At 17.1% G+C, this 26114-nt stretch overlaps 1 long non-coding RNA gene across 1 annotated transcript in view; it reads right to left on the bottom strand.

Moving 5' to 3' along the window:
• The window catches only part of LOC143304555 (uncharacterized), a 116688-nt gene that overhangs the window by 51492 nt on the left and 39082 nt on the right, over positions 1–26114 (bottom strand). The gene's annotated exons all lie outside the window — the stretch shown is intronic.

Here is a 26114-nt window from a genome sequence, read left to right as displayed (position 1 = left end):
ATATGACAAACATTATAGAAAAATCGCCAAAGAAGAGTTAGCAAAATACTTAGAAGGGAGGATGAAGTGGAAGGACAGAAAAATATTAGCAAGATTCAGATGTGGAAACGAGACTAAATCAAGGGAATACTGGAAAGAAGAGGGAGAAAAAAGATGCAAGCTATGTAAAAAGAAAGAAGAAGACCCGAGACACGTAATAGAAGAATGAGAAATAACAGGAGAACCAAGGGACACAGAAAATAATAATAATAATAATAATAATAATAATAATAATAATAATAATAATAATAATAATAATAATGATAATGATAATAATAATCATAATAATAATAATAATGATAATAATGATAATAATGATAATAATGATAATAATCATAATAATGATGATGATGATGATGATGATGATGATGATGATGATGATGATAACAATAATAATAATAATAATGATGATGATGATGATGATGATGATGATGATGATGATGATGATGATGATGATGATGATGATGATGATGATGATGATGATAATGATAATGATAAGAATAATGATAATAATAATGATAATAGTTATCCTTACTCATCCTCAATTATTAACAAATCACACACCCATACATTCTAATTAAAACGTTAAAAACCTTCCTTATTTTATTTTGTTTTTTTTTATTATGGGTAATAGCACAGAAATCCCCATGCTATAGTAATTAGCAAATGATACAAAAATGTAAGTATTTGTAGAAACAAATAAGAACGTTTAATAAGGGAAAAATTAAAAAGAAAATGATAGATACTTCTACCTCTCAGAGGGATCAAGCAAAAGGACCAAACGCATCGAGATCTACAGTAAGACACGGTAAACCGGCCTATCCTGTTCAATATCCATGTTTAGTGTCCTATTATAAATGTATGGCATGAACAAGAACGGCAATCAAAATAATAAATCAGCAATAGCATTCGTAAATGATATGTTAATTACATCAGAAACAATAAACCGTGACAAATAAAAATCCAGCTGCAAGACCTAGTCAAGAAAGTAGAAAATTACGCTTTCCAACACGGAAGCTAAGAATCTACACCCATAAATGTGAAACAATCTCGTTCAGTCCATATATTTCAAAAACTTCAAAAGCAAAGTACGACGTGAGAATAAATTCGAAAATATTCTTCCATACAACAGAAAATATCAACGGAAAATTTTCCGATGCAAACAAAGTTAGATGCTTCGGAGTCCATCTAAACTTCGGGTTAAATCACAACGACAACATAAAGACACAGTTATAGAAAGCAGATAAATTCTTCTTATACCTCATAAGACTACCTTACTCGAAAGATTCGCACAGATCAATAAAACTTCACTGCTACAAAACACTAATTAGACCAACCATTCTAATGTATGGTCGTTAAATCTGTTTCAATGTAAGTGTCAACGCCACGGAAAAATTAAGAATCATTGAAAGAAAATACATCACAGCATGTTTAGGAATATATAGATTGCCAGAATTGAAATTTAGCAAATATAGCAAATCACAAGCTATACGAAGAGCCCAAATTAATCCATATCGATTCTTCATTTTTAAATTAGTCAGACCACTGGTCAAAGATACACAAAATAATCATAAACTTCATCGTCGCCCACAATCTATAGTCAAACCCGTTATACCATAAACACGTTCAAAAAACAGGTTATTTCCCCCCGGAATCCTTCACCTGTTTAGATAGCGTGAAATTAATCCAAAACAATAATAACTTGGCATTATTCTATCACTACAGCAGAAACGTAATAATAAAAAATACTGTACGATAGCGACATAGACCATAAGGATAGCAATATAAGACTTATGTATAAATTGTCAATCGTAGATTTAAGTGAGACACTCAAAGACAATAAAGATAAATATTGGTGGCTAACCACCGTAGAAAATTAAATTATAGCAATAAGAAAACCGTATGTTTAGTTAGTAAATGAACCAAAGATTGTAAGCAAAGATCACAAAAGAACAATGCAAATGTCACGTAAACTTGAGGGTTAGACGATAAAATAAAATAGCTGAGTCGTAACACAACTATTAATTTTGTTTTCATTAATCTTTATTATGAATTCAGCAATCACAATGAAATACACACTGAATTAACACACACAAATCACAATTCACTCCAATCACCTTGTGTAAAACCTAGTTACACTGATACGTTAAGTACGCGACTGTTATAAGGATAGAGACCGGTAAAGATATGTTGACTATTCTAAGGATACGGAATAAGTGAAGTTTTACGGACGATACTGTGTCTGGGGAAAGCTAGAGATGGGTGTGTCTAAGGACACGGGACTATCGGACTTGTTGATGATAATTTTTGTTAAGGAAGTGAGGGTAGTAGACATCTTTCTCCGATTGGATAATAAGACGGTTGGTGGACCAGGAAGGGTTTTAGCCGTCCTCGTGAGAAAGTTGCTAACGCAACATAGCAGACGCGAGAAAAACCTACTTTCCCTGTTAACCCGTAGTAAACAATAAACGTAAAAGGAAATCTAAGACAAGAGATACTCGCTTGGCCTGAAGGACCTTAACTATGAAAATTCCAAGACCCCTGGTGGGTACTTAGGACTACTGAGGGCACGCGCCAAGGATGTGCAGACATCTGGGCGCCATCCTACCCGCGGTGTGTGGCCTGGTCTCTGATGTGAATTGACGTTATACAAACACAGTTAAATTAAGAAAATGTTCCCTGCAATTGTGTAATCATATATACGTAATTATATATCTCATACGTTTATTCTCTTTCTTCCCCCTCCTAAAATGTCAGCGATCCATAATACAATATCGGGCCTCCCTATACTAGTTTGTAAGTTCATAGTCTAAGGAATGGTTACATTGTAAGTCAATAAATGGTAGTATGAAGTGCAACGTTTATGTGAGCACCTATATTAGGCGTACATTACGCAAACATTAAAAACTTCCCACAAGCTGAGACCCTCAACTCATAAATCAAATTCTTTTTATTTTTGATTCATTGTAGTAAATGAAATCATTTACCAACATATTTGTCACACTTTTCTCATTCAGATAAGACCAAGCACGATATAATTTGGAGCATATTTGCTTACTGAGTAAATGATAATTAAATACATATCAATAAGTAAATCTAACATCACAAATATATTAGTAAAAGCTTAATTTTGGAAAAGTTAGAAATAAAAAAGTTTTACTTTTGATTCAGCACATAGATACATTGTCTCCGCGCTATCTGCCACTTGTAGTTTAATTTGATAATCCACGATAAGATAAACTTAAGTAGATGTTTATGTATTGTTGTATATTATTATATAAAATTAATTTTAATAAAAATTTAATACAAAATTTTAATTCAAATCAAAATGTAGTATATTTAAGAATTTATGAGTTGTAATAAATTTAATTTTTTAATAATTATATTTTAATATTAATTTGAAAGAGGATTCAAAAGTAAAATTAATAAATTAATTAATTTGAAAATAGTTTTGAAAAGTGTACAAATTGCCCGTCAATTTCATTTGTGGAATAAGTCGTAACATAGTAAAAATATTGGAAAATGTTTTTAGATAAAAAATTAGTTTTTATAATATTTCATTTTTAATGAAAATTATTTAAATTGAATTTTTTTTAAATAATAAATTTAATATTTTAGTTTAAAATTTATTAAATTATATTTTTGTAAAGTTGTATAATAAATAATTGTTAAAGTAATAATTTATGAAATAATATAATGATTTATAGATTTAGTAATGTGAATGAAATTTTAAAGAATTAATTAAGTAAAATAAATTTTGTACCTTTTGTATCAGGGTTAATTAATATAATTTAATAATTTTATTATTCTCGAAAGAAAAAGAGTTAAATATATAATTATGTTTTTGTTGAATAAAAAATTATAATATATATTTAGAAATTAAATGTTAATCGATTTTTTTATATCTAGTTTTTTTTTAATGAATTTAATTTATATATAAAAAATATAAAGAATTTATTTTATAATTTTTTTATTTTTATATAAAAAATTTATAGGATAATCTATAAATTTAAATATATAATTAAATTATTATTATTATTATTTAAAAATTTATATTATAATTATATTGATTTAGTAATAATTTTTATTAATAAATACTTAATAATTTAAAGATTTTATTTTAAAAATTTAAGAAATTTATATAAAATTGAATAATATATATTTATTAAAAAAAATAATTTATAATTTATTTAAATTAAGTATAATGATTATATTAGTAATATTTTATGTTTAAAATTTTTATTTTTTAATAAATTTTGAAATATATATATATATATAAGGAATTAGGCAAATTAAATATATTCACCTGTTTATCAAAAACATGGCTTATTGATTTTAATTTTAAGTCTATCTGCCCAATGATTTAATTATTTAATGGCTGCAGTATAATTGACTGTACAAAGGTAGCATAATCAATTGTTTTTTAATTAAAAACTAGAATGAAAGAATTAATGAGATATATACTGTCTCATATATATATATAATTAATTTAAATTTTTAGTAAAAATGCTAAAATATATTTATGGGACGATAAGACCCTATAGCATTTTATATCTATATATATATTAGATTTTAAATTTTTTAAATATAAATATTTAATTGGGAGGATTAGTAAATTTATAAAACTTTATTTTAAATATAAACTTTAATTAAAGAATAATTAATGATCTTGTATTATAAATTAAAAGAATAAATTACCTTAGGGATAACAGCGTAATATCTTTTTAAAGATCATATTAATAAAGATGATTGCGACCTCGATGTTGAATTAAGATAAATTTTAAATGCAGAAGTTTAATAATTAAGTCTGTTCGACTTTTAAAATCTTACATGATTTGAGTTCAAATCGACGTGAGTCAGATTGGTTTCTATCTATAAAAATAAATAAATTAATTGTACGAAAGGACTATAATTTTTAATTAAATTATATTTTAAATGTTAATTAATAATTTTGATTATATTAGCAAATTAGTGCATTAAATTTAGAATTTAAATAAATTATAATAAAATTATAATATATATAATTTTTTTTAATAATTTTTTATTAATAATATTTATAATTTTGATTAGAGTGGCTTTTTTAACTTTATTTGAGCGTAAAATATTAGGTTATATTCAATTACGAAAAGGTCCAAATAAATTAATAATTAAAGGTTTATTTCAACCTTTTAGAGATGCTTTAAAATTGTTATTAAAAGAATTTTTTTTTTAAATTTTAATAATTTATATTTATATAGACCAATAATTATATTTTTTTATCATTAATATTATGATTAATTTATCCTTGAATTTATTCTTTTTTTTTATTGATTATAGAATTATTTTTTTAATATTAATTTTGAGTTTAATAGTTTATCCTGTTATGATTATTGGTTGAGTATCTTTATGTAATTATTCAATTTTAGGTTCATTACGTTCAGTTTCTCAAATAATTTCATTTGAAATTTTATTATTTTTAATTTTTTTTATTAATAATTTTAATTGAAAATTATTCTTTTTTTATATTTTTAAAATTTCAATATAATGTATATTTTTTTTTATATATCCTTTATATATTATTTTTATTATAAGATCGTTAATTGATTTAAATCGAGTTCCATTTGATTTAATTGAAGGTGAATCTGAGTTAGTTTCTGGTTTTAATGTTGAATATTATAGAAGATTATTTGTGTTAATTTTTTTATCTGAATATATAAATGTTATATTTATAAGATTATTATTAACAATAATATTTTTTGGTATAAATTGATGATCATTAAGGTTTATTATAGTTTATTTATTTCATTTAATTTTATTAATTATAATTCGTGGAGTTTTACCTCGAATTCGATATGATAAATTAATAATAATATGTTGAATTGAATTATTGGTATTAATTTTGATATATTTAATATATATTTATTTAATAAAAGAATTAATTGTTTTAATTGTATTTTATAAAATTTTTAATTTTTAATAATATTTATTTAAAATTGAAATATTTGTTTATAAATTTTTTATTTTAAAAATATAAAGATTATTTATTTAAATAAATTTGATTAGTTTAATAATAATTTTTATAATTTTAATTTAAGTTGTTGGTAATTTATTAATATATTTATAATTTATATTTTAATATTTATGTTTATGTGTAAAATATTATTTTATATTTAATTATTAATTATTAATAATTTTTGTAATTTAAAAAAAAATCTTTTTTTTTGTATGAATACAAAAAAAAATGAATTTGTATTAAATTATTTATTTACAATAAAAATAAATAAATATATATATGTATTTATATAAATTTGTGAATTTATTTATAATACGAATATGTGTGTAATTTGTGTGTTTATATATATATAATTTTTTATTTAAATGTGTTCAATTTTTTTTGTATTTATATATATATATGAATTTAATTAGTTTATAAATAATTTTTATAATTGAAAAATAAGTTATTGATATTTATAAATATGTTTATTATAAATTTATGTATTTTTATTATTTTTATATTTAAAATGTTGTATTATGTTTATTTATTAATTATTTATAATTTTTATGGTTTTTAAAAAAAAATTAATTTTTTAAATTTTAATTAATTTATATTAAATTATTTATTTGTAATAAATAAAATTAAATATATAAATATATATATAATTTAATTTTTGTTTATTTTTAATATATATATATGTATATATATATATATAAAAAATAAATAATTTTTTTATGTGAATTGTGTTAATAAATTTGTTTATTTGTTTATTAAATAATTTTTAATTTTTAAAAATTATAATTATAAATAAATTTTATTTAAATTAAATAAATTATTTTTATTTATAAATTATTATTAATTTAATATAATTTTAATTTTATTAATTAATTATTTATTAAAAGTTAATAGAAAATTTTATTTCTATAATATGATTTCAAATCATATACTTATTCAAGTTCATTAACTAATTAATTTTTTTTAGTAATGTATCTCAAATATTATTTATTGAAAATGACAAAATTAAATATATAAAATATAATGATGTAAATAATATATTTAAATTTGTATAGGGATATTCAATTATTTGTTTTCCTAGTCAAGTTAGTATAATAAAAATATTAATAAATCATCAATAAAAAATTTTATTTATAAAATAAAATTTGTTATTTTTTAAGTTATTTGAGTTAATTAATGGAATTAAATATAAAATAAAAATTGATATAAAAAGTATAATTACTCCTCCTAATTTATTGGGAATTGTTCGTAGAATTGAATATGCAAATAAAAAGTATCATTCAGGTTTAATATGAATTGGGGTAATTATTGGATTTGCTATTTTAAAATTATCTGGATCTCCTAATATATAAGGTATTTGTAAATTAATAAGTATAAATAGTATGAAAGTTAATATTATTGTAATTAAATCTTTAATTGAAAAATATGGGTGAAAGTTAATTTTGTAAATATTTATTTTTGAATGAATAGGATTTGAAGATCCTGTAATATGAAGAATAATTAAATGTATTAATACTATTATTAAGATTAAAAATGGTAAAATAAAATGAAATGAATAAAATCGGTTTAATGTATCATTGTTAATTGAGAATCCTCCTCAAATTCACTCTACTGTAAATTGTCCAATATATGGAATAGCTGAAATTAAATTTGTAACAACAATTAGTGCATTAAATTTAGAATTTAAATAAATTATAATAAAATTATAATATATAATAATTTTTTTTTTAAATGTTTTATTAATGATATTAATAATTTTAATTAGAGTAGCCTTTTTAACTTTATTTGAACGTAAAATATTAGGCTATATTCAATTACGAAAAGGTCCAAATAAGTTATTAATAAAAGGTTTGTTTCAACCTTTTAGAGATGCTTTAAAATTGTTAGTTAAAGAATTTTTTTTTTAAATTTTAATAATTTATATTTATATAGACCAATAATTATATTTTTTTTATCTTTTATATTGTGGTTTATTTATCCTTGAATATATTCTTTTTTTTTTATTGATTATAGAATTATTTTTTTAATATTAATTTTAAGTTTAATAGTTTATCCAATTATAATTATTGGTTGGGTATCTTTATGTAATTATTCAATTTTAGGTTCATTACGTTCTATCTCTCAGATAATTTCATTTGAGATTTTATTATTTTTAATTTTTTTTTATTAATAATTTTAATTGAAAATTATTCTTTTTTTATATTTTTAAAATTTCAATATAATGTGTATTTTTTTATTTTTGTGTATCCTTTATATATTATTTTTATTATTAGGTCATTAATTGATTTAAATCGAGTTCCTTTTGATTTAATTGAAGGAGAGTCTGAGTTAGTTTCTGGTTTTAATGTTGAATATTATAGAAGATTATTTGTATTAATTTTTTTATCCGAATATATAAATATTATGTTTATAAGATTATTGTTAACAATAATATTTTTTGGTATAAATTGATGATCTTTAAGATTTATAATAATTTATTTTTTTCATTTAATTTTATTAATTATAATTCGTGGGGTTTTACCACGAATTCGGTACGATAAATTAATAATAATATGTTGGATTGAATTATTGGTGTTAATTTTGATATATTTAATATATGTATATTTAATAAAAGAGTTAATTGTTTTAATTGTATTTTAATTTTATTTAAAAAATTTTTTAATTTAAGAAATTGATAAAGATTAAATATTTATTTAAGTTTTTATTTTTTAAATATAAGAATTTTTTATTTTAATAAATTTAATTATTTAAATAATGATAATAATATTTAAAATTTTAATTTTAATTGTAGGTAATTTAATAATATATATATATACATGTAATTCTAAATAAATTTTATTTTAATTTAATAAATTTTTATTTATGTGTTTTTATTAATTAAAAGTTAATAGAAAATTTTATTTCTATAGTATGATTTCAAATCATATACTTTTTCAAGTTCATTAACTAATTATTTTTTTTTAAGAAGTATATCTCAAATATTATTTATTGAAAATGATAAAATTAAATATATAAAATATAATAATGTAAATAATATATTTAAATTTGTGTAAGGATATTCAATTATTTGTTTTCCAAGTCAAGTTAGTATAATAAAGATATTAATAAATCATCAATAAAAAATTTTATTAATAAAATAAAATTTATTATTTTTTAAGTTATTTGAGTTAATTAATGGAATTAAATATAAAATAAAAATTGATATAAAAAGTATAATTACTCCTCCTAATTTATTGGGAATTGTTCGTAGAATTGAATATGCAAATAAAAAGTATCATTCAGGTTTAATATGAATTGGGGTAATTATTGGATTTGCTATTTTAAAATTATCTGGATCTCCTAATATATAAGGTATTTGTAAATTAATAAGTATAAATAGTATGAAAGTTAATATTATTGTAATTAAATCTTTAATTGAAAAATATGGGTGAAAGTTAATTTTGTAAATATTTATTTTTGAATGAATAGGATTTGAAGATCCTGTAATATGAAGAATAATTAAATGTATTAATACTATTATTAAGATTAAAAATGGTAAAATAAAATGAAATGAATAAAATCGGTTTAATGTATCATTGTTAATTGAGAATCCTCCTCAAATTCACTCTACTGTAAATTGTCCAATATATGGAATAGCTGAAATTAAATTTGTAACAACAATTAGTGCATTAAATTTAGAATTTAAATAAATTATAATAAAATTATAATATATAATAATTTTTTTTTTAAATGTTTTATTAATGATATTAATAATTTTAATTAGAGTAGCCTTTTTAACTTTATTTGAACGTAAAATATTAGGCTATATTCAATTACGAAAAGGTCCAAATAAGTTATTAATAAAAGGTTTGTTTCAACCTTTTAGAGATGCTTTAAAATTGTTAGTTAAAGAATTTTTTTTTTAAATTTTAATAATTTATATTTATATAGACCAATAATTATATTTTTTTTATCTTTTATATTGTGGTTTATTTATCCTTGAATATATTCTTTTTTTTTTATTGATTATAGAATTATTTTTTTAATATTAATTTTAAGTTTAATAGTTTATCCAATTATAATTATTGGTTGGGTATCTTTATGTAATTATTCAATTTTAGGTTCATTACGTTCTATCTCTCAGATAATTTCATTTGAGATTTTATTATCTTTAATTTTTTTTTATTAATAATTTTAATTGAAAATTATTCTTTTTTTATATTTTTAAAATTTCAATATAATGTGTATTTTTTTATTTTTGTGTATCCTTTATATATTATTTTTATTATTAGGTCATTAATTGATTTAAATCGAGTTCCTTTTGATTTAATTGAAGGAGAGTCTGAGTTAGTTTCTGGTTTTAATGTTGAATATTATAGAAGATTATTTGTATTAATTTTTTTATCCGAATATATAAATATTATGTTTATAAGATTATTGTTAACAATAATATTTTTTGGTATAAATTGATGATCTTTAAGATTTATAATAATTTATTTTTTTCATTTAATTTTATTAATTATAATTCGTGGGGTTTTACCACGAATTCGGTACGATAAATTAATAATAATATGTTGGATTGAATTATTGGTGTTAATTTTGATATATTTAATATATGTATATTTAATAAAAGAGTTAATTGTTTTAATTGTATTTTAATTTTATTTAAAAAATTTTTTAATTTAAGAAATTGATAAAGATTAAATATTTATTTAAGTTTTTATTTTTAAAATATAAGAATTTTTTATTTTAATAAATTTAATTATTTAAATAATGATAATAATATTTAAAATTTTAATTTTAATTGTAGGTAATTTAATAATATATATATATACATGTAATTCTAAATAAATTTTATTTTAATTTAATAAATTTTTATTTATGTGTTTTTATTAATTAAAAGTTAATAGAAAATTTTATTTCTATAGTATGATTTCAAATCATATACTTTTTCAAGTTCATTAACTAATTATTTTTTTTTAAGAAGTATATCTCAAATATTATTTATTGAAAATGATAAAATTAAATATATAAAATATAATAATGTAAATAATATATTTAAATTTGTGTAAGGATATTCAATTATTTGTTTTCCAAGTCAAGTTAGTATAATAAAGATATTAATAAATCATCAATAAAAAATTTTATTAATAAAATAAAATTTATTATTTTTTAAGTTATTTGAGTTAATTAATGGAATTAAATATAAAATAAAAATTGATATAAAAAGTATAATTACTCCTCCTAATTTATTGGGAATTGTTCGTAGAATTGAATATGCAAATAAAAAGTATCATTCAGGTTTAATATGAATTGGGGTAATTATTGGATTTGCTATTTTAAAATTATCTGGATCTCCTAATATATAAGGTATTTGTAAATTAATAAGTATAAATAGTATGAAAGTTAATATTATTGTAATTAAATCTTTAATTGAAAAATATGGGTGAAAGTTAATTTTGTAAATATTTATTTTTGAATGAATAGGATTTGAAGATCCTGTAATATGAAGAATAATTAAATGTATTAATACTATTATTAAGATTAAAAATGGTAAAATAAAATGAAATGAATAAAATCGATTTAATGTATCATTATTAATTGAGAATCCTCCTCAAATTCATTCTACTGTAAATTGTCCAATATATGGAATAGCTGAAATTAAATTTGTAACAACAATTAGTGCATTAAATTTAGAATTTAAATAAATTATAATAAAATTATAATATATAATAATTTTTTTTTTAAATGTTTTATTAATGATATTAATAATTTTAATTAGAGTAGCCTTTTTAACTTTATTTGAACGTAAAATATTAGGTTATATTCAATTACGAAAAGGTCCAAATAAATTATTAATAAAAGGTTTGTTTCAACCTTTTAGAGATGCTTTAAAATTGTTAGTTAAAGAATTTTTTTTTTAAATTTTAATAATTTATATTTATATAGACCAATAATTATATTTTTTTTATCTTTTATATTGTGGTTTATTTATCCTTGAATATATTCTTTTTTTTTTATTGATTATAGAATTATTTTTTTAATATTAATTTTAAGTTTAATAGTTTATCCAATTATAATTATTGGTTGGGTATCTTTATGTAATTATTCAATTTTAGGTTCATTACGTTCTATCTCTCAGATAATTTCATTTGAGATTTTATTATTTTTAATTTTTTTTTATTAATAATTTTAATTGAAAATTATTCTTTTTTTATATTTTTAAAATTTCAATATAATGTGTATTTTTTTATTTTTGTGTATCCTTTATATATTATTTTTATTATTAGGTCATTAATTGATTTAAATCGAGTTCCTTTTGATTTAATTGAAGGAGAGTCTGAGTTAGTTTCTGGTTTTAATGTTGAATATTATATAAGATTATTTGTATTAATTTTTTTATCCGAATATATAAATATTATGTTTATAAGATTATTGTTAACAATAATATTTTTTGGTATAAATTGATGATCTTTAAGATTTATAATAATTTATTTTTTTCATTTAATTTTATTAATTATAATTCGTGGGGTTTTACCACGAATTCGGTACGATAAATTAATAATAATATGTTGGATTGAATTATTGGTGTTAATTTTGATATATTTAATATATGTATATTTAATAAAAGAGTTAATTGTTTTAATTGTATTTTAATTTTATTTAAAAAATTTTTTAATTTAAGAAATTGATAAAGATTAAATATTTATTTAAGTTTTTATTTTTAAAATATAAGAATTTTTTATTTTAATAAATTTAATTATTTAAATAATGATAATAATATTTAAAATTTTAATTTTAATTGTAGGTAATTTAATAATATATATATATACATGTAATTCTAAATAAATTTTATTTTAATTTAATAAATTTTTATTTATGTGTTTTTATTAATTAAAAGTTAATAGAAAATTTTATTTCTATAGTATGATTTCAAATCATATACTTTTTCAAGTTCATTAACTAATTATTTTTTTTTAAGAAGTATATCTCAAATATTATTTATTGAAAATGATAAAATTAAATATATAAAATATAATAATGTAAATAATATATTTAAATTTGTGTAAGGATATTCAATTATTTGTTTTCCAAGTCAAGTTAGTATAATAAAGATATTAATAAATCATCAATAAAAAATTTTATTAATAAAATAAAATTTATTATTTTTTAAGTTATTTGAGTTAATTAATGGAATTAAATATAAAATAAAAATTGATATAAAAAGTATAATTACTCCTCCTAATTTATTGGGAATTGTTCGTAGAATTGAATATGCAAATAAAAAGTATCATTCAGGTTTAATATGAATTGGGGTAATTATTGGATTTGCTATTTTAAAATTATCTGGATCTCCTAATATATAAGGTATTTGTAAATTAATAAGTATAAATAGTATGAAAGTTAATATTATTGTAATTAAATCTTTAATTGAAAAATATGGGTGAAAGTTAATTTTGTAAATATTTATTTTTGAATGAATAGGATTTGAAGATCCTGTAATATGAAGAATAATTAAATGTATTAATACTATTATTAAGATTAAAAATGGTAAAATAAAATGAAATGAATAAAATCGGTTTAATGTATCATTGTTAATTGAGAATCCTCCTCAAATTCACTCTACTGTAAATTGTCCAATATATGGAATAGCTGAAATTAAATTTGTAACAACAATTAGTGCATTAAATTTAGAATTTAAATAAATTATAATAAAATTATAATATATAATAATTTTTTTTTAAATGTTTTATTAATGATATTAATAATTTTAATTAGAGTAGCCTTTTTAACTTTATTTGAACGTAAAATATTAGGCTATATTCAATTACGAAAAGGTCCAAATAAGTTATTAATAAAAGGTTTGTTTCAACCTTTTAGAGATGCTTTAAAATTGTTAGTTAAAGAATTTTTTTTTTAAATTTTAATAATTTATATTTATATAGACCAATAATTATATTTTTTTTATCTTTTATATTGTGGTTTATTTATCCTTGAATATATTCTTTTTTTTTTATTGATTATAGAATTATTTTTTTAATATTAATTTTAAGTTTAATAGTTTATCCAATTATAATTATTGGTTGGGTATCTTTATGTAATTATTCAATTTTAGGTTCATTACGTTCTATCTCTCAGATAATTTCATTTGAGATTTTATTATCTTTAATTTTTTTTTATTAATAATTTTAATTGAAAATTATTCTTTTTTTATATTTTTAAAATTTCAATATAATGTGTATTTTTTTATTTTTGTGTATCCTTTATATATTATTTTTATTATTAGGTCATTAATTGATTTAAATCGAGTTCCTTTTGATTTAATTGAAGGAGAGTCTGAGTTAGTTTCTGGTTTTAATGTTGAATATTATAGAAGATTATTTCTATTAATATTTTTATCCGAATATATAAATATTATGTTTATAAGATTATTGTTAACAATAATATTTTTTGGTATAAATTGATGATCTTTAAGATTTATAATAATTTATTTTTTTCATTTAATTTTATTAATTATAATTCGTGGGGTTTTACCACGAATTCGGTACGATAAATTAATAATAATATGTTGGATTGAATTATTGGTGTTAATTTTGATATATTTAATATATGTATATTTAATAAAAGAGTTAATTGTTTTAATTGTATTTTAATTTTTTTAAAAAATTTTTTAATTTAAGAAATTGATAAAGATTAAATATTTATTTAAGTTTTTATTTTTAAAATATAAGAATTTTTTATTTTAATAAATTTAATTATTTAAATAATGATAATAATATTTAAAATTTTAATTTTAATTGTAGGTAATTTAATAATATATATATATACATGTAATTCTAAATAAATTTTATTTTAATTTAATAAATTTTTATTTATGTGTTTTTATTAATTAAAAGTTAATAGAAAATTTTATTTCTATAGTATGATTTCAAATCATATACTTTTTCAAGTTCATTAACTAATTATTTTTTTTTAAGAAGTATATCTCAAATATTATTTATTGAAAATGATAAAATTAAATATATAAAATATAATAATGTAAATAATATATTTAAATTTGTGTAAGGATATTCAATTATTTGTTTTCCAAGTCAAGTTAGTATAATAAAGATATTAATAAATCATCAATAAAAAATTTTATTAATAAAATAAAATTTATTATTTTTTAAGTTATTTGAGTTAATTAATGGAATTAAATATAAAATAAAAATTGATATAAAAAGTATAATTACTCCTCCTAATTTATTGGGAATTGTTCGTAGAATTGAATATGCAAATAAAAAGTATCATTCAGGTTTAATATGAATTGGGGTAATTATTGGATTTGCTATTTTAAAATTATCTGGATCTCCTAATATATAAGGTATTTGTAAATTAATAAGTATAAATAGTATGAAAGTTAATATTATTGTAATTAAATCTTTAATTGAAAAATATGGGTGAAAGTTAATTTTGTAAATATTTATTTTTGAATGAATAGGATTTGAAGATCCTGTAATATGAAGAATAATTAAATGTATTAATACTATTATTAAGATTAAAAATGGTAAAATAAAATGAAATGAATAAAATCGATTTAATGTATCATTATTAATTGAGAATCCTCCTCAAATTCATTCTACTGTAAATTGTCCAATATATGGAATAGCTGAAATTAAATTTGTAACAACAATTAGTGCATTAAATTTAGAATTTAAATAAATTATAATAAAATTATAATATATAATAATTTTTTTTTAAATGTTTTATTAATGATATTAATAATTTTAATTAGAGTAGCCTTTTTAACTTTATTTGAACGTAAAATATTAGGTTATATTCAATTACGAAAAGGTCCAAATAAGTTATTAATAAAAGGTTTGTTTCAACCTTTTAGAGATGCTTTAAAATTGTTAGTTAAAGAATTTTTTTTTTTAAATTTTAATAATTTATATTTATATAGACCAATAATTATATTTTTTTTATCTTTTATATTGTGGTTTATTTATCCTTGAATATATTCTTTTTTTTTTATTGATTATAGAATTATTTTTTTAATATTAATTTTAAGTTTAATAGTTTATCCAATTATAATTATTGGTTGGGTATCTTTATGTAATTATTCAATTTTAGGTTCATTACGTTCTATCTCTCAGATAATTTCATTTGAGATTTTATTATCTTTAATTTTTTTTTATTAATAATTTTAATTGAAAATTATTCTTTTTTTATATTTTTAAAATTTCAATATAATGTGTATTTTTTTATTTTTGTGTATCCTTTATATATTATTTTTATTATTAGGTCATTAATTGATTTAAATCGAGTTCCTTTTGATTTAATTGAAGGAGAGTCTGAGTTAGTTTCTGGTTTTAATGTTGAATATTATAGAAGATTATTTGTATTAATTTTTTTATCCGAATATATAAATATTATGTTTATAAGATTATTGTTAACAATAATATTTTTTGGTATAAATTGATGATCTTTAAGATTTATAATAATTTATTTTTTTCATTTAATTTTATTAATTATAATTCGTGGGGTTTTACCACGAATTCGGTACGATAAATTAATAATAATATGTTGGATTGAATTATTGGTGTTAATTTTGATATATTTAATATATGTATATTTAATAAAAGAGTTAATTGTTTTAATTGTATTTTAATTTTATTTAAAAAATTTTTTAATTTAAGAAATTGATAAAGATTAAATATTTATTTAAGTTTTTATTTTTAAAATATAAGAATTTTTTATTTTAATAAATTTAATTATTTAAATAATGATAATAATATTTAAAATTTTAATTTTAATTGTAGGTAATTTAATAATATATATATATACATGTAATTCTAAATAAATTTTATTTTAATTTAATAAATTTTTATTTATGTGTTTTTATTAATTAAAAGTTAATAGAAAATTTTATTTCTATAGTATGATTTCAAATCATATACTTTTTCAAGTTCATTAACTAATTATTTTTTTTTAAGAAGTATATCTCAAATATTATTTATTGAAAATGATAAAATTAAATATATAAAATATAATAATGTAAATAATATATTTAAATTTGTGTAAGGATATTCAATTATTTGTTTTCCAAGTCAAGTTAGTATAATAAAGATATTAATAAATCATCAATAAAAAATTTTATTAATAAAATAAAATTTATTATTTTTTAAGTTATTTGAGTTAATTAATGGAATTAAATATAAAATAAAAATTGATATAAAAAGTATAATTACTCCTCCTAATTTATTGGGAATTGTTCGTAGAATTGAATATGGAAATAAAAAGTATCATTCAGGTTTAATATGAATTGGGGTAATTATTGGATTTGCTATTTTAAAATTATCTGGATCTCCTAATATATAAGGTATTTGTAAATTAATAAGTATAAATAGTATGAAAGTTAATATTATTGTAATTAAATCTTTAATTGAAAAATATGGGTGAAAGTTAATTTTGTAAATATTTATTTTTGAATGAATAGGATTTGAAGATCCTGTAATATGAAGAATAATTAAATGTATAAATACTATTATTAAAATTAAAAATGGTAAAATAAAATGAAATGAATAAAATCGGTTTAATGTATCATTGTTAATTGAGAATCCTCCTCAGATTCACGCTACTGTAAATTGTCCAATATATGGAATAGCTGAAATTAAATTTGTAACAACAATTAGTGCATTAAATTTAGAATTTAAATAAATTATAATAAAATTATAATATATAATAATTTTTTTTTTAAATGTTTTATTAATGATATTAATAATTTTAATTAGAGTAGCCTTTTTAACTTTATTTGAACGTAAAATATTAGGCTATATTCAATTACGAAAAGGTCCAAATAAGTTATTAATAAAAGGTTTGTTTCAACCTTTTAGAGATGCTTTAAAATTGTTAGTTAAAGAATTTTTTTTTTAAATTTTAATAATTTATATTTATATAGACCAATAATTATATTTTTTTTATCTTTTATATTGTGGTTTATTTATCCTTGAATATATTCTTTTTTTTTTATTGATTATAGAATTATTTTTTTAATATTAATTTTAAGTTTAATAGTTTATCCAATTATAATTATTGGTTGGGTATCTTTATGTAATTATTCAATTTTAGGTTCATTACGTTCTATCTCTCAGATAATTTCATTTGAGATTTTATTATTTTTAATTTTTTTTTTATTAATAATTTTAATTGAAAATTATTCTTTTTTTATATTTTTAAAATTTCAATATAATGTGTATTTTTTTATTTTTGTGTATCCTTTATATATTATTTTTATTATTAGGTCATTAATTGATTTAAATCGAGTTCCTTTTGATTTAATTGAAGGAGAGTCTGAGTTAGTTTCTGGTTTTAATGTTGAATATTATAGAAGATTATTTGTATTAATTTTTTTATCCGAATATATAAATATTATGTTTATAAGATTATTGTTAACAATAATATTTTTTGGTATAAATTGATGATCTTTAAGATTTATAATAATTTATTTTTTTCATTTAATTTTATTAATTATAATTCGTGGGGTTTTACCACGAATTCGGTACGATAAATTAATAATAATATGTTGGATTGAAGTATTGGTGTTAATTTTGATATATTTAATATATGTATATTTAATAAAAGAGTTAATTGTTTTAATTGTATTTTAATTTTATTTAAAAAATTTTTTAATTTAAGAAATTGATAAAGATTAAATATTTATTTAAGTTTTTATTTTTAAAATATAAGAATTTTTTATTTTAATAAATTTAATTATTTAAATAATGATAATAATATTTAAAATTTTAATTTTAATTGTAGGTAATTTAATAATATATATATATACATGTAATTCTAAATAAATTTTATTTTAATTTAATAAATTTTTATTTATGTGTTTTTATTAATTAAAAGTTAATAGAAAATTTTATTTCTATAGTATGATTTCAAATCATATACTTTTTCAAGTTCATTAACTAATTATTTTTTTTTAAGAAGTATATCTCAAATATTATTTATTGAAAATGATAAAATTAAATATATAAAATATAATAATGTAAATAATATATTTAAATTTGTGTAAGGATATTCAATTATTTGTTTTCCAAGTCAAGTTAGTATAATAAAGATATTAATAAATCATCAATAAAAAATTTTATTAATAAAATAAAATTTATTATTTTTTAAGTTATTTGAGTTAATTAATGGAATTAAATATAAAATAAAAATTGATATAAAAAGTATAATTACTCCTCCTAATTTATTGGGAATTGTTCGTAGAATTGAATATGCAAATAAAAAGTATCATTCAGGTTTAATATGAATTGGGGTAATTATTGGATTTGCTATTTTAAAATTATCTGGATCTCCTAATATATAAGGTATTTGTAAATTAATAAGTATAAATAGTATGAAAGTTAATATTATTGTAATTAAATCTTTAATTGAAAAATATGGGTGAAAGTTAATTTTGTAAATATTTATTTTTGAATGAATAGGATTTGAAGATCCTGTAATATGAAGAATAATTAAATGTATAAATACTATTATTAAAATTAAAAATGGTAAAATAAAATGAAATGAATAAAATCGATTTAATGTATCATTATTAATTGAGAATCCTCCTCAAATTCACTCTACTGTAAATTGTCCAATATATGGAATAGCTGAAATTAAATTTGTAACAACAATTAGTGCATTAAATTTAGAATTTAAATAAATTATAATAAAATTATAATATATAATAATTTTTTTTTTAAATGTTTTATTAATGATATTAATAATTTTAATTAGAGTAGCCTTTTTAACTTTATTTGAACGTAAAATATTAGGCTATATTCAATTACGAAAAGGTCCAAATAAGTTATTAATAAAAGGTTTGTTTCAACCTTTTAGAGATGCTTTAAAATTGTTAGTTAAAGAATTTTTTTTTTAAATTTTAATAATTTATATTTATATAGACCAATAATTATATTTTTTTTATCTTTTATATTGTGGTTTATTTATCCTTGAATATATTCTTTTTTTTTTATTGATTATAGAATTATTTTTTTAATATTAATTTTAAGTTTAATAGTTTATCCAATTATAATTATTGGTTGGGTATCTTTATGTAATTATTCAATTTTAGGTTCATTACGTTCTATCTCTCAGATAATTTCATTTGAGATTTTATTATTTTTAATTTTTTTTTTATTAATAATTTTAATTGAAAATTATTCTTTTTTTATATTTTTAAAATTTCAATATAATGTGTATTTTTTTATTTTTGTGTATCCTTTATATATTATTTTTATTATTAGGTCATTAATTGATTTAAATCGAGTTCCTTTTGATTTAATTGAAGGAGAGTCTGAGTTAGTTTCTGGTTTTAATGTTGAATATTATAGAAGATTATTTGTATTAATTTTTTTATCCGAATATATAAATATTATGTTTATAAGATTATTGTTAACAATAATATTTTTTGGTATAAATTGATGATCTTTAAGATTTATAATAATTTATTTTTTTCATTTAATTTTATTAATTATAATTCGTGGGGTTTTACGACGAATTCGGTACGATAAATTAATAATAATATGTTGGATTGAATTATTGGTGTTAATTTTGATATATTTAATATATGTATATTTAATAAAAGAGTTAATTGTTTTAATTGTATTTTAATTTTTTTAAAAAATTTTTTAATTTAAGAAATTGATAAAGATTAAATATTTATTTAAGTTTTTATTTTTAAAATATAAGAATTTTTTATTTTAATAAATTTAATTATTTAAATAATGATAATAATATTTAAAATTTTAATTTTAATTGTAGGTAATTTAATAATATATATATATACATGTAATTTTAAATAAATTTTATTTTAATTTAATAAATTTTTATTTATGTGTTTTTATTAATTAAAAGTTAATAGAAAATTTTATTTCTATAGTATGATTTCAAATCATATACTTTTTCAAGTTCATTAACTAATTATTTTTTTTTAAGAAGTATATCTCAAATATTATTTATTGAAAATGATAAAATTAAATATATAAAATATAATAATGTAAATAATATATTTAAATTTGTGTAAGGATATTCAATTATTTGTTTTCCAAGTCAAGTTAGTATAATAAAGATATTAATAAATCATCAATAAAAAATTTTATTAATAAAATAAAATTTATTATTTTTTAAGTTATTTGAGTTAATTAATGGAATTAAATATAAAATAAAAATTGATATAAAAAGTATAATTACTCCTCCTAATTTATTGGGAATTGTTCGTAGAATTGAATATGGAAATAAAAAGTATCATTCAGGTTTAATATGAATTGGGGTAATTATTGGATTTGCTATTTTAAAATTATCTGGATCTCCTAATATATAAGGTATTTGTAAATTAATAAGTATAAATAGTATGAAAGTTAATATTATTGTAATTAAATCTTTAATTGAAAAATATGGGTGAAAGTTAATTTTGTAAATATTTATTTTTGAATGAATAGGATTTGAAGATCCTGTAATATGAAGAATAATTAAATGTATTAATACTATTATTAAGATTAAAAATGGTAAAATAAAATGAAATGAATAAAATCGATTTAATGTATCATTGTTAATTGAGAATCCTCCTCAAATTCATTCTACTGTAAATTGTCCAATATATGGAATAGCTGAAATTAAATTTGTAACAACAATTAGTGCATTAAATTTAGAATTTAAATAAATTATAATAAAATTATAATATATAATAATTTTTTTTTTAAATGTTTTATTAATGATATTAATAATTTTAATTAGAGTAGCCTTTTTAACTTTATTTGAACGTAAAATATTAGGTTATATTCAATTACGAAAAGGTCCAAATAAATTATTAATAAAAGGTTTGTTTCAACCTTTTAGAGATGCTTTAAAATTGTTAGTTAAAGAATTTTTTTTTTAAATTTTAATAATTTATATTTATATAGACCAATAATTATATTTTTTTTATCTTTTATATTGTGGTTTATTTATCCTTGAATATATTCTTTTTTTTTTATTGATTATAGAATTATTTTTTTAATATTAATTTTAAGTTTAATAGTTTATCCAATTATAATTATTGGTTGGGTATCTTTATGTAATTATTCAATTTTAGGTTCATTACGTTCTATCTCTCAGATAATTTCATTTGAGATTTTATTATTTTTAATTTTTTTTTATTAATAATTTTAATTGAAAATTATTCTTTTTTTATATTTTTAAAATTTCAATATAATGTGTATTTTTTTATTTTTGTGTATCCTTTATATATTATTTTTATTATTAGGTCATTAATTGATTTAAATCGAGTTCCTTTTGATTTAATTGAAGGAGAGTCTGAGTTAGTTTCTGGTTTTAATGTTGAATATTATATAAGATTATTTGTATTAATTTTTTTATCCGAATATATAAATATTATGTTTATAAGATTATTGTTAACAATAATATTTTTTGGTATAAATTGATGATCTTTAAGATTTATAATAATTTATTTTTTTCATTTAATTTTATTAATTATAATTCGTGGGGTTTTACCACGAATTCGGTACGATAAATTAATAATAATATGTTGGATTGAATTATTGGTGTTAATTTTGATATATTTAATATATGTATATTTAATAAAAGAGTTAATTGTTTTAATTGTATTTTAATTTTATTTAAAAAATTTTTTAATTTAAGAAATTGATAAAGATTAAATATTTATTTAAGTTTTTATTTTTAAAATATAAGAATTTTTTATTTTAATAAATTTAATTATTTAAATAATGATAATAATATTTAAAATTTTAATTTTAATTGTAGGTAATTTAATAATATATATATATACATGTAATTCTAAATAAATTTTATTTTAATTTAATAAATTTTTATTTATGTGTTTTTATTAATTAAAAGTTAATAGAAAATTTTATTTCTATAGTATGATTTCAAATCATATACTTTTTCAAGTTCATTAACTAATTATTTTTTTTTAAGAAGTATATCTCAAATATTATTTATTGAAAATGATAAAATTAAATATATAAAATATAATAATGTAAATAATATATTTAAATTTGTGTAAGGATATTCAATTATTTGTTTTCCAAGTCAAGTTAGTATAATAAAGATATTAATAAATCATCAATAAAAAATTTTATTAATAAAATAAAATTTATTATTTTTTAAGTTATTTGAGTTAATTAATGGAATTAAATATAAAATAAAAATTGATATAAAAAGTATAATTACTCCTCCTAATTTATTGGGAATTGTTCGTAGAATTGAATATGCAAATAAAAAGTATCATTCAGGTTTAATATGAATTGGGGTAATTATTGGATTTGCTATTTTAAAATTATCTGGATCTCCTAATATATAAGGTATTTGTAAATTAATAAGTATAAATAGTATGAAAGTTAATATTATTGTAATTAAATCTTTAATTGAAAAATATGGGTGAAAGTTAATTTTGTAAATATTTATTTTTGAATGAATAGGATTTGAAGATCCTGTAATATGAAGAATAATTAAATGTATTAATACTATTATTAAGATTAAAAATGGTAAAATAAAATGAAATGAATAAAATCGATTTAATGTATCATTATTAATTGAGAATCCTCCTCAAATTCATTCTACTGTAAATTGTCCAACATATGGAATAGCTGAAATTAAATTTGTAACAACAATTAGTGCATTAAATTTAGAATTTAAATAAATTATAATAAAATTATAATATATAATAATTTTTTTTTTAAATGTTTTATTAATGATATTAATAATTTTAATTAGAGTAGCCTTTTTAACTTTATTTGAACGTAAAATATTAGGTTATATTCAATTACGAAAAGGTCCAAATAAGTTATTAATAAAAGGTTTGTTTCAACCTTTTAGAGATGCTTTAAAATTGTTAGTTAAAGAATTTTTTTTTTTAAATTTTAATAATTTATATTTATATAGACCAATAATTATATTTTTTTTATCTTTTATATTGTGGTTTATTTATCCTTGAATATATTCTTTTTTTTTATTGATTATAGAATTATTTTTTTAATATTAATTTTAAGTTTAATAGTTTATCCAATTATAATTATTGGTTGGGTATCTTTATGTAATTATTCAATTTTAGGTTCATTACGTTCTATCTCTCAGATAATTTCATTTGAGATTTTATTATTTTTAATTTTTTTTTTATTAATAATTTTAATTGAAAATTATTCTTTTTTTATATTTTTAAAATTTCAATATAATGTGTATTTTTTTATTTTTGTGTATCCTTTATATATTATTTTTATTATTAGGTCATTAATTGATTTAAATCGAGTTCCTTTTGATTTAATTGAAGGAGAGTCTGAGTTAGTTTCTGGTTTTAATGTTGAATATTATATAAGATTATTTGTATTAATTTTTTTATCCGAATATATAAATATTATGTTTATAAGATTATTGTTAACAATAATATTTTTTGGTATAAATTGATGATCTTTAAGATTTATAATAATTTATTTTTTTCATTTAATTTTATTAATTATAATTCGTGGGGTTTTACCACGAATTCGGTACGATAAATTAATAATAATATGTTGGATTGAATTATTGGTGTTAATTTTGATATATTTAATATATGTATATTTAATAAAAGAGTTAATTGTTTTAATTGTATTTTAATTTTATTTAAAAAATTTTTTAATTTAAGAAATTGATAAAGATTAAATATTTATTTAAGTTTTTATTTTTAAAATATAAGAATTTTTTATTTTAATAAATTTAATTATTTAAATAATGATAATAATATTTAAAATTTTAATTTTAATTGTAGGTAATTTAATAATATATATATATACATGTAATTTTAAATAAATTTTATTTTAATTTAATAAATTTTTATTTATGTGTTTTTATTAATTAAAAGTTAATAGAAAATTTTATTTCTATAGTATGATTTCAAATCATATACTTTTTCAAGTTCATTAACTAATTATTTTTTTTTAAGAAGTATATCTCAAATATTATTTATTGAAAATGATAAAATTAAATATATAAAATATAATAATGTAAATAATATATTTAAATTTGTGTAAGGATATTCAATTATTTGTTTTCCAAGTCAAGTTAGTATAATAAAGATATTAATAAATCATCAATAAAAAATTTTATTAATAAAATAAAATTTATTATTTTTTAAGTTATTTGAGTTAATTAATGGAATTAAATATAAAATAAAAATTGATATAAAAAGTATAATTACTCCTCCTAATTTATTGGGAATTGTTCGTAGAATTGAATATGCAAATAAAAAGTATCATTCAGGTTTAATATGAATTGGGGTAATTATTGGATTTGCTATTTTAAAATTATCTGGATCTCCTAATATATAAGGTATTTGTAAATTAATAAGTATAAATAGTATGAAAGTTAATATTATTGTAATTAAATCTTTAATTGAAAAATATGGGTGAAAGTTAATTTTGTAAATATTTATTTTTGAATGAATAGGATTTGAAGATCCTGTAATATGAAGAATAATTAAATGTATAAATACTATTATTAAAATTAAAAATGGTAAAATAAAATGAAATGAATAAAATCGATTTAATGTATCATTATTAATTGAGAATCCTCCTCAAATTCACTCTACTGTAAATTGTCCAATATATGGAATAGCTGAAATTAAATTTGTAACAACAATTAGTGCATTAAATTTAGAATTTAAATAAATTATAATAAAATTATAATATATAATAATTTTTTTTTAAATGTTTTATTAATGATATTAATAATTTTAATTAGAGTAGCCTTTTTAACTTTATTTGAACGTAAAATATTAGGCTATATTCAATTACGAAAAGGTCCAAATAAGTTATTAATAAAAGGTTTGTTTCAACCTTTTAGAGATGCTTTAAAATTGTTAGTTAAAGAATTTTTTTTTTAAATTTTAATAATTTATATTTATATAGACCAATAATTATATTTTTTTTATCTTTTATATTGTGGTTTATTTATCCTTGAATATATTCTTTTTTTTTATTGATTATAGAATTATTTTTTTAATATTAATTTTAAGTTTAATAGTTTATCCAATTATAATTATTGGTTGGGTATCTTTATGTAATTATTCAATTTTAGGTTC

This window comes from Bombus vancouverensis, unplaced genomic scaffold (assembly GCF_051014615.1).
Source record: "Bombus vancouverensis nearcticus unplaced genomic scaffold, iyBomVanc1_principal scaffold0039, whole genome shotgun sequence".
Taxonomy (NCBI): Eukaryota; Metazoa; Arthropoda; class Insecta; order Hymenoptera; family Apidae; genus Bombus; species Bombus vancouverensis.
The sequence above is the reverse complement of the archived record's forward strand: the minus strand, read 5'-3'. Positions and strand labels throughout refer to the sequence as shown.